The sequence below is a fragment of the Sapajus apella genome, unplaced genomic scaffold, assembly GCF_009761245.1.
Source record: "Sapajus apella isolate SASKATOON/1434 unplaced genomic scaffold, GSC_monkey_1.0 scaffold11, whole genome shotgun sequence".
NCBI lineage: Eukaryota > Metazoa > Chordata > Mammalia > Primates > Cebidae > Sapajus > Sapajus apella.
Window position 1 is genome coordinate 33,998,037 of NW_022436951.1, and position 9,817 is coordinate 34,007,853.

Genomic DNA, 9,817 nt, shown 5'->3' on the forward strand with positions numbered 1-9,817 from the left:
TCTGAACCCCTGCAGCAAGATTTATCACTTACTATGTTGTGTTGTTGGGTTATATTCACCCATTTCTAGGCTGTGTTGCTGGCAGCATTTGTTAATGTGCTCTTCCTCCCTCACTACACTGCCAGATATTTATATTCTTCTGTGAGTCTTCAACATGTATCTCCGTGCCTTGAACATATAGGTAGTCAAAAAATGGCTATTGATTGATTCAGATGCATAGCTGGACTGCTTTGAAATACTTAATAGTAAACATTATGACATCTCATGTTGGTTTATTAAATAAAGAGCCCTAAACATTTTGGGATTTAACAATTTCCATGTAAACTGTTCCCAAACACCCTCGAACATCTATAATATGTAGTATTTTTATTATGTTGAGGCATAAATTAGAAAAGCCATATGCATCCCATTTTAAAGAAACTTTATTGTTCTCACTGAATACATATAATTTAAATTCTAAAAACATACTTATGAGTTTGGTATTATCATCCCGGTTTTACAGAAAAGGAAACTGAATAAAATCCAGTTGGATGTGAGAACTTAATACTTTGTGAATAACTTGGGATGTGTTCCTCAGAAATCTGGTTGGCCTCTTGTTTGGGGATTTTCAGTCTTATTTCTAGTAAAATGATTTCAATAATGCAGTTCCTAACTGATGGAATCGAGTCCAAAATGCATGTTTATATAGAGCTGGAAATAAGACAGCTCAGATCTTTGGAATTAGAAGTACAATTGAGATATATACAGACACACACATACACACACACACAAACACATATACACATAATAGAGATATGTATATATACACATACATACTGATATATATATATATACACACACACACACAATGAATAGATACCACCACCGTTGTAATTATAGTATCAATATAGAAATAAATAATAATATTTGAAATGTGTCTTTTGTGAAACATATGGGAAGCATTTCAATGTTTATGAAAATTACTCTCCAGCCATGTCTGCAACTCCCAGCAAATATAGTTGTATTTCCTGTTTCCGATGCAACCACCACAGAGAGAACTCATGATTCAATGATAATGATAGTCACATGTATTCAATCAGCTTACAAGAGCAAAATGTGTAATCATAATTGTAACAAATTAAAATAGGAATTTTGTTTTTAAAATTTAACCTTGAATTTTTTGACATCAAAACTTTACTTAAAAATATTTTTTATTGTGTTTGGGCTGCTTTATTTAATGGTTTAATAAAACTTTTCTTAGGAGACCTGTGCCCAAGATTTTTTCTGCAAGGACTGGCTAACTTGCTTTCTTCCATGGGTCCTGTAGTTGGATTCTTACTGAAATAAGTGTATCAGAGATAGCACAGGTCCATGGGAGTGAGGGAAAGAATTTTGTAAATATATATGGCCATAGATAGTTGCAGTTATTTAAAGAAGTTCATTTCTTTCACATATAATCCTGCTTTGGGATTTTTTTCCTAAGAAAATACTCCATAGAATCAAATGATCATTTGTTTCAAGATGTATGTTAGTAAGACGACTAAAAACCTCTGCAATGCTAAAACTAGGCTACTAATATAAACAATAATTGGTACCTGGGGAGATGATGTGACAGTTCAGGGCAGCTGGGGGTTTACTTTGGATGTGTTTAAAATGCACAGAAACAGTGGCGTGAGAGTGCTGACCTGCAGGTTCGGAGACAGCACTGCTGGCAGCAGAGACATGAGCCAGCAGGACAGCCATTATGGTGGGCACTGGCTCTGGTCCAAATATTTCAAGCTGGAGGCAGCCTCCCTGAAAAGGGAGCCTTGGGCACAGTTGCTCATTTTTAATTTTCTGCAAATAAATCTGATATGCTTTCTACCTGAGAAATAGCCGTGTTGTCCTGCTAAAGGCTATGATTGCGCTTTTCCTATTCCAGGCCCTACGCAAGACTGCACGAGACAACACGGCTTTTCCTGTCATCAGCATCCCCTATTTATCAATCATGTGTGAGCTAATTAGTGTTGTGTAAATACATGTGGCAGCAGAATAGACTGAATAGATTTGTGGAAAATACAAAATATGAAAAGGTGCTATTTGAACCATGGGCTTATGGGGTTTTTAATATTCTGTCAAATTAAATATACTGCAAAATTCTAATTTCAACAGGATTTTAGTAAAACTAAACTAGAAAAAATTAACAAAATTGAAATCTAATGCACAGGAGAGGGAAGAGAATAAAATTGGTTCTTGGTATATGTCACTATAGAAAGCAATTCAAAGCGCATGTTCTGTCAGTGACTGTACACATTGACATTTTTATATGTTTCTTAACGTCAAACATAATTATATTGACAAAGTTGACAATTTTAGTTCATTTTATTGTTAAGTAGTTTTCTACTTTTCAAAATGCATGCTTACATGATTATGAACATACTATAACTCAACTTTTTTTCAAATTCACTATATTGTCTTATAATGGTAATGTAAAAGCACTATTCATTTCGACTGCATATTATGGAAATGCCATAATTTACTTGATCATTTCCCTTTCTTTGGAGAATCATTGGTTTTCATTTTTATTATTATAAAAATACTTAGAATAATTTATTTGTATTTCAATTTTTTTTCTTTGTTTGAAATTCACATTAGTTCTTCAGTATAAAAACCATCTGGTAAGTCAGCAGGTATTCACTTTTGCTTAATTCTTGATATTCTCTTCTAAATCACCACCTGAAAGAGCTGTGCTATTTCAAGTGCATGAGAACACCAATATAACTGCATCCTAGCATTGGGAGTTAGGGTATGTCCCATAACATGTCAAACTAACTGGTGCATGGGTGATTTTAATCTGCCTTCTCGATTAGTAAAGAGGTTAATCATTTTCCCAGGTACTCATTCATGAGCTCTCATCATTGTGGGCCATCTGTCCCAGGAGGCACACTGCTCTCTAACATCAGAGGTGGGCACAGATGTCTACTGCAGCCTCCTGCACGCAGCCCATGGGGAGGCTGATGGAACCCTGGGAGGAGGCGCCTTCGTCAGTCAACTTCGTGTCAGTGTGCACACCTGCAGAACAGCCTCAACTCAGATGCACAGAGGACATACTTATTCTCTTGACGCATCTAACAGCCATATAACAACCCCTTCCTGAGAAGCATCCAGTGGAGAAAGGAGGGTGGCAGAGGTGCTGGATTTAATAATGTTCTCTGCATTATGAAGCCCCATCTCTTCTCCAGAAGACATTTGAACATAGAAATATTGATATATGTGGGTGATGTTTCAAACTAGAAGATCACTGGCTCCACCTATTTTTCAATGGACTTGTTTCTATTCTGGAGACTCATTACACATGTTGCTGGGATTATTAAGTGTAGTTTTCTCATATTGCCTGATATAGTTTTGCTATGTCCCCACCCAAATCTCATCTTGAATTCTCACATGTTGTGTGAGGGACTGGGTAGGAGGTAACTGGATGATAGAAGCAGGTCTTTCCTGTGCTGTTCTCATGATAGTGAGTAAGTTGCACGAGATGGTGATTATAAGGGGGAGTTTTCCTGCACAAGCTCTCTTCTCTTGTCTGCTGCCATGTGTCTTTCACCTTCTGCCATGATTGTGAGGCAGCTTCAGCCATGTGGAACTGTAAGTCCGTTTAATCCTTTTCTTTTGTAGCTTGCCCAGTCTAGGGTATATCTTTATCAGCCATGTGAAAACAGGCTAATAGATTGCCCTCCTTAGAGGTGTCTATGTCATTGCATTCAAGGAAAACAGCATAGGGATTTTTCTTAGATGCCGAACACATTGTTAGATTCTGGCTTCACATCCTAGCTCCTTTCTGAGGAACTGACAATGCTGAAGCACCTCTTGCTTTTTCTTAGTTGAACAGTCATTGGCTTGGGAGTGGACATGAAGAGAAAAGAGAAAGTTTATGGGATGGTGTCTTAGTCTGTTCTCACACTACTCTAAGTAACTACCTGATACTGGGTAATTTATGAAGAAAAGAGGTTTACTTGACTCACCATTCCACAGGCTATACAGGAGGCATGGCTGGGAGGCTTCAGGAAACTGACAATCATGTCAGAAGATGAAGAGAAAGCAAGCCCGTCTTACCATGGCAGAGCAGGAGAAAGAGAGAAGAGAGAAGTGCCACACACTTTTAAACAACCAGATCTCATAAGAACTCACTCATCATCATTAGAACAGCAAAGAGAAAGTCAACTTCCATGATCCAATCAGCTCCCATTAGGCCTCTCCCACAATATTGGGCAACCACATCAAATGGGGAGTATCCACCCATGCTCTGAGCCAACCAAGGGGCTCAGATGGTTCCGTCATTGCATTAATAGCAAGTGGGGATGCCTGGGATTTACACCCTCTACATTAAACTCTTACTTACAGTCTTCATAGTTTAGGAACAAGATTATTATAAGGCACAAGGAGTTTCATGTATTTCAAATAACAACTCTTGATGACTATTAGGTCCTCAACTATGATAAATTATCAAGCCAGAAGGTTCACGTTTGCTTTTTAAAAAGCAAAGTAAATAAACACACACCACCATTTTAGCCTTTTTGGTAGATCACATAAATAAACAGCACATTAAAAATGGCACATAATTAATAACTTACTGATGCCATGAGAATTGGCCTTTCCATGCCTATAATGTTCTGTCTTTAGTCCTTCACTTTCATCTGTTGCTCTTTTTCAGTTTTTATAACTTTCCAAATTTCTACTAAGACACTGATAGAATGATTTTGAATTTATTTATTCATTTTACCTAAATGTTAGACTATTGATAAGAATAAGGCAACTTACAGTGATCAGATTAATTTTATTTTTCTTAAAATACTCTTACATATAGTGTGTATTTAAGTAAAAAAATCACTTTTAAATATGTCATCTGTTCATTTTATTAAAATTTAATTCTATTTTACATATTGCCTAAAATTATTTTTCTTTCTTAAAAAAATATCTTTATGGCTGTCAATGTTTTATCATAAACATTAATATATTTAAAAAGAAATGGTGTGTTTTTTTTTCTTTAAATACCTCATCATCTACATTAATTCCTATAATGATCCACATCTACCATGAAATATACCTCTACCATCTCCTAACACTTTCTCTTTGGCACAGGGATTATTTAAAAGTCTGTTCTTTAAATTAAAAATATTTGGGGATTTTTTTTCAGATATCTTTCTGTTATTCATTAAGAGTTTGATTCAGTTACAACCAAACAACATACTTTTGTATCATTTCAATTATCTTATTGTGTTGAGATTTTGTTATTATGATCCAGAATGTTGCCTATCTTGGTGAACGTACCATGTGAATTTGAAAAGCATGTGTATTCTGCTGTCCTGAGATGTAGTGTTTTGTAAACATCAACTAAGTCAAGATAGTTAACCCTGTTGTCCAAGTCTCCTGCTGTTTCTCCTCCTTCTCTGCTTCCTTCTTTCTCCTCTTCATCTTCCTCTTCCTTCTTCTGCTTACTTGCTGTATCAATTAATGGGAGAAGAGTTGGTGCTTCCAAACACAATTGCAGACTTATCTATTCTTCTTTTCGGTGATGTATTTTGCTTCTTGCATTTTGAAATATTTTGTTTGTAGTTCCTTTTTTTTTTAAAGTGTGTGTACATTAAAATTTTTTATATCTTCTTGTTAAATTTGTCTTTACCTTGTAGAACTCTAGTCACGCTGGTAATAGTCCTTGGTCTAAAGTCTAGTTTGTAAGATATTAATTAATATGGTCACACTTGTTTCCCTTGGATTGGTATTTGTATGATAGGATTTTAAAAAATTATTTTAACTGATCTACATCTTATGTTGAAAGTGGGTCTCTCACAGATAGCATACTCCTGATACTGCTTTTTACCCAATATAACAATCCCTTTCTGTCAACTGGTGTATGTTAATTATTTATATTTAATGTAGTCATTTATATCATTTGGTTAAAGTTATCCCTGTTGTGTGTTGTTTTGTATTTGTTTAATTTGTTCACTGTTCTTTTTCCTTCTTTTCTGTCTGCTTTAAAAATAATTTTTAAAAATTTATTTATTTTCCACTACTGGCTCCTTATTTATATCTGTTTTAATTGTTTAAAATTTTTCTATTGGTTATCATAAGATTTACTATATAAATCTTTAGATAATTAGAGCCTATTTTCAAATAATATCTGATTCACTGATAGTGTAAAAATCTTACAGTAATATACATTATAATTTGTGTTATTTTAGCATATTTTATGTTTGCATATTGTGTAAACACTACATTATATGTTGCTGCAGTTTTTTTATTTGGTCCATTATCCTTTAGAGATATTAATAATTTTAAAATGTGTTTTATGTTTACTGTCATTTTTAATCACTTCCAGATGCCTTAATTTTTTGTGTCAACCTAAGTTCTTCTTGATATTATGTTTCTTCTGTCTGAATAATTAAAAAAACTATTTCTGATAGCACAATTCTGCTGAAATAAGTTGTCTCAGTTACAGCTTATCTGGAAAAGCCTAAACTATTTTTTCCTCATTTTTGATAGATATTTTTCCTGGGCGTAAGCTTCTCACTTTACAGAGTTATTTTGTTGTGGTTTGTTTGTTTTCCTTTTGCCACTTTAGCAATGTCACTTTTTTATATCTGGCTTGGATAATTTCTGATGGAAATCTGCTGTAAATTGTGTCTTCATTCTTTTCTACACAATCTCCTCTTCTACTCTAGCAGCTCAGCAGTTTGAATAAGATGTATCTAGATGTGTGTTTTTATGCTTGCTTGTTTAGTGTTTGTTTCTGCTGACTGGACTTGTGATTTGAGGTATTTCATTATTTTGGGAAAAACCTCAGACCTCATTCTTTATCTTTTTCCTCCTTTTGTGGCATCCCAGGCTCTTTAGTTTTATCGTTAACAGTGCACCTCTCAGTGGATGTAGGCCACTTACATAGACAAGTTTTGCATCAATTATACTCCTATTTTTTGCGTTTAGAGTTGTAAGTTTTAAGAAACGTATATAACTTTATAATATCATATAAAATCAATAATGCAATGTTTTAATAAATAATATAAACAAATTAATTAAACAAATATTGTGATGGAAATGAGTCACCAATTCTGTGAATTTCTTCCAAGTTACACATCAAAAAGTCCTGTGGTGGTTTATCATCAAAACTTCATTTTACTAATCTAGATGGTCTCATGGATTATGTTTTCCTTCAATATTTTTGGAAATAAATAATTGGAAAGCACCTAATTTGCAAAGGCAGTTGTTGTTGTTTGGGCATATGGTTATTACATGCCCTGAAAGTGCAATTGAGCATTTCACCAAGACAAATTAACTCTATATTAAACTTGTGACTCTTACTCTGCTTGCTTAAGAGTAGGTTATTTGAAACAAGTTGGGAAGTTTGAAACATTTTAATTCAATACAGTTTGCCTACATAGTATTCTTTGGCTAAGTGCTTTTATTTCTCATCATATTCTTAAAATATATTTATTATCTGCAGATAATACATTAGAGCTACAGATTTATTTGATTCACTTCAAGTAAAAAATCCACCATAAAATTAAATTATATAAGCCAGAACTTGTCATCAAAGCAGTTGTTTTCCTCCAGTACCACCAATGGGATTTGCTCCGGGTACACCAGGCGTGTGGGGAAAAAAACAGGATAAAACCCACTCTGCTCCCAGTATCCCCATCTGCACATGCCAGTGTGGTTGTTTTCCCTGCAGTTTGAGTCTGGGATCTAGCTTAGCTTTCTGTGGTATCCTTTCAGTTTTCCTTGGACAGTCTGAAAGGGAGTCGGCCGGAGAACAGACTCGCTCCTTAGAGTTCAGCTGGGCAGGTCTGAAAACTCACATGGTGAGGAGGACCTAATAAGGTCCCAGGTTTGTAATATTGCCAGGTGAGGTAATGGTTTCTAACTAACATGAAATAAGATGCTAGATCACATTTGGGAACATTTTCAGGGTTTTATTACATTTTGTTACTACCTACCATTCTCACTGAAAATACCCTCAATAAAGCTGCCATATAAACACAATCATGAGGTTGTTTTCTGTGTTTCTCATTTCATCATGCTGGCATTTCAGCTGTCTTGGGTTTAACTGTTAGTTGTTTTATGTAGATTTAGACATTTGCTTTTAGCCTCACAAAATAGTTGTAATCTTTAATTTTCGTCTGCACATCTACAACATATTCTTGTTAGTGGTTACTGGGTAAGAACCAAAAGTGGAAATTTTATACTGTTTTTAAGATTTTTATATTGCCACACTGGCATATACTTTTTTTTTGCTTTGATTAATGGAAACATAAATAGCTTACAATGATCTTTTAATTAAATTTTATTAAGGCTGTAACAGTGATATCACTTCAAAGGGCACTTTACTGGGGGAGCTTTTTATAAAAATGCTGAAGCTAATATTAGTAAGAGATCAACGTTTCAAAATATAAAATCAACAAATTTATTAAGCTTTACTGGATAATATTACAACGTAAAGTTAAAACAAAGAGAATCAGCCCTTTCTTTCTTCACTGTGCTCCAGTTACCCATGAAGATGTCACTCCCTTTTCCCTGGAGAGTATAACCAAACAATGATATTGACAAAGCAGGTTTTGTTATTCGTGAAACAATCCCATGGAGCAGGCTTATGCCAGCCCTGTCACTGTTTAACTCAACTTGATAAGTGGAAAGCCATTCACAGATTGAATTGTTTTCAATCCATGCTATTTCAGAACCTTGCACATGTTAAGATTGGTCGGAAGCTTTAAAATATTGGTTGGAAGCTTTAAAACCCCTTAAAATGTCAGACAATTCAGGAGTTCTTCCACTCTGTTGGGCTGCTTCAAGAATAAAGACACTCTGCTATCAACTAACACCTGCTGTCACCCCTCCCAAGCTGAATGCTCAGGGATAAAAGTGAGGACCCAGCTCCTTCGTTTGGGTTATAAGTGTAAGTTGTGCATTCAAGCACAAATCTGCACAATGCTGTTCAGGGAAAACTGGGATGGAAGTTGGTATATTTCAAACATTTATAAAAGTAGTGTTCATCTGATTAATAGAAAAAAAGAAAATCTAATTAATAAATGAGATGAATACACATTTATAGCATAAAAACTGTAAAATCCAATGTGATGCAGTATGGTGGATGTAGTTCGTAACAGATTATGAAAGGGATATCTTTTAGCAGAGTCTAGGATGACAGAAAATGGATAATTCATGGTGAAACAATGATTGTTTTCAAATGCAAAATGACAATGAGCTATTGCAAATCAAAATTAAGATTTTTAACTTTTATTGCATCCTGAAGCTCATTGGTGACTTTCAATGTACTAAAATTCTAGAGTCCCAAGAGATCCAGTAAAATGTCAAGAAAAATACATTCTGCCAATTATTTGGTAAAAGTCAGTAGCATGTTGATGACGGCAAGACTGAAATCCCAAGAACTTATCCAATATGTAGAGATTTGTCAAAAAAAAAAAAACACCCAAAGCCCAAAAATAAGGAAAGTCAGAGCCACCAAAGTAACTCACTTGCCATGCCCACTATTGCTGGTGACCAAGAATGACACAAATAGGCTCTCAGCAACACGTGTTAGTTTGGGTGGGAGCAAGAAGTTCAGAGGAAATGCTTTCTCACATTGACAGAGGATTTAGATTTAGGAGCTTGCAAGGACTTTCCCTCTGAGGAGTCTCTTCCAGGGGAGATTCTTGATTGAAAACTCAGATGCAAAGCGACAAGATCAATGCAGTACTTTCTGTTTTCCTCTGACCTCACTTGTTAGAGGCGCTGCAATTTCAAAGGGTGACACTCCAAAAGATCCTGGTGTGATTTGTCTCACAAGACTACTGTAGAAGGATGGCTT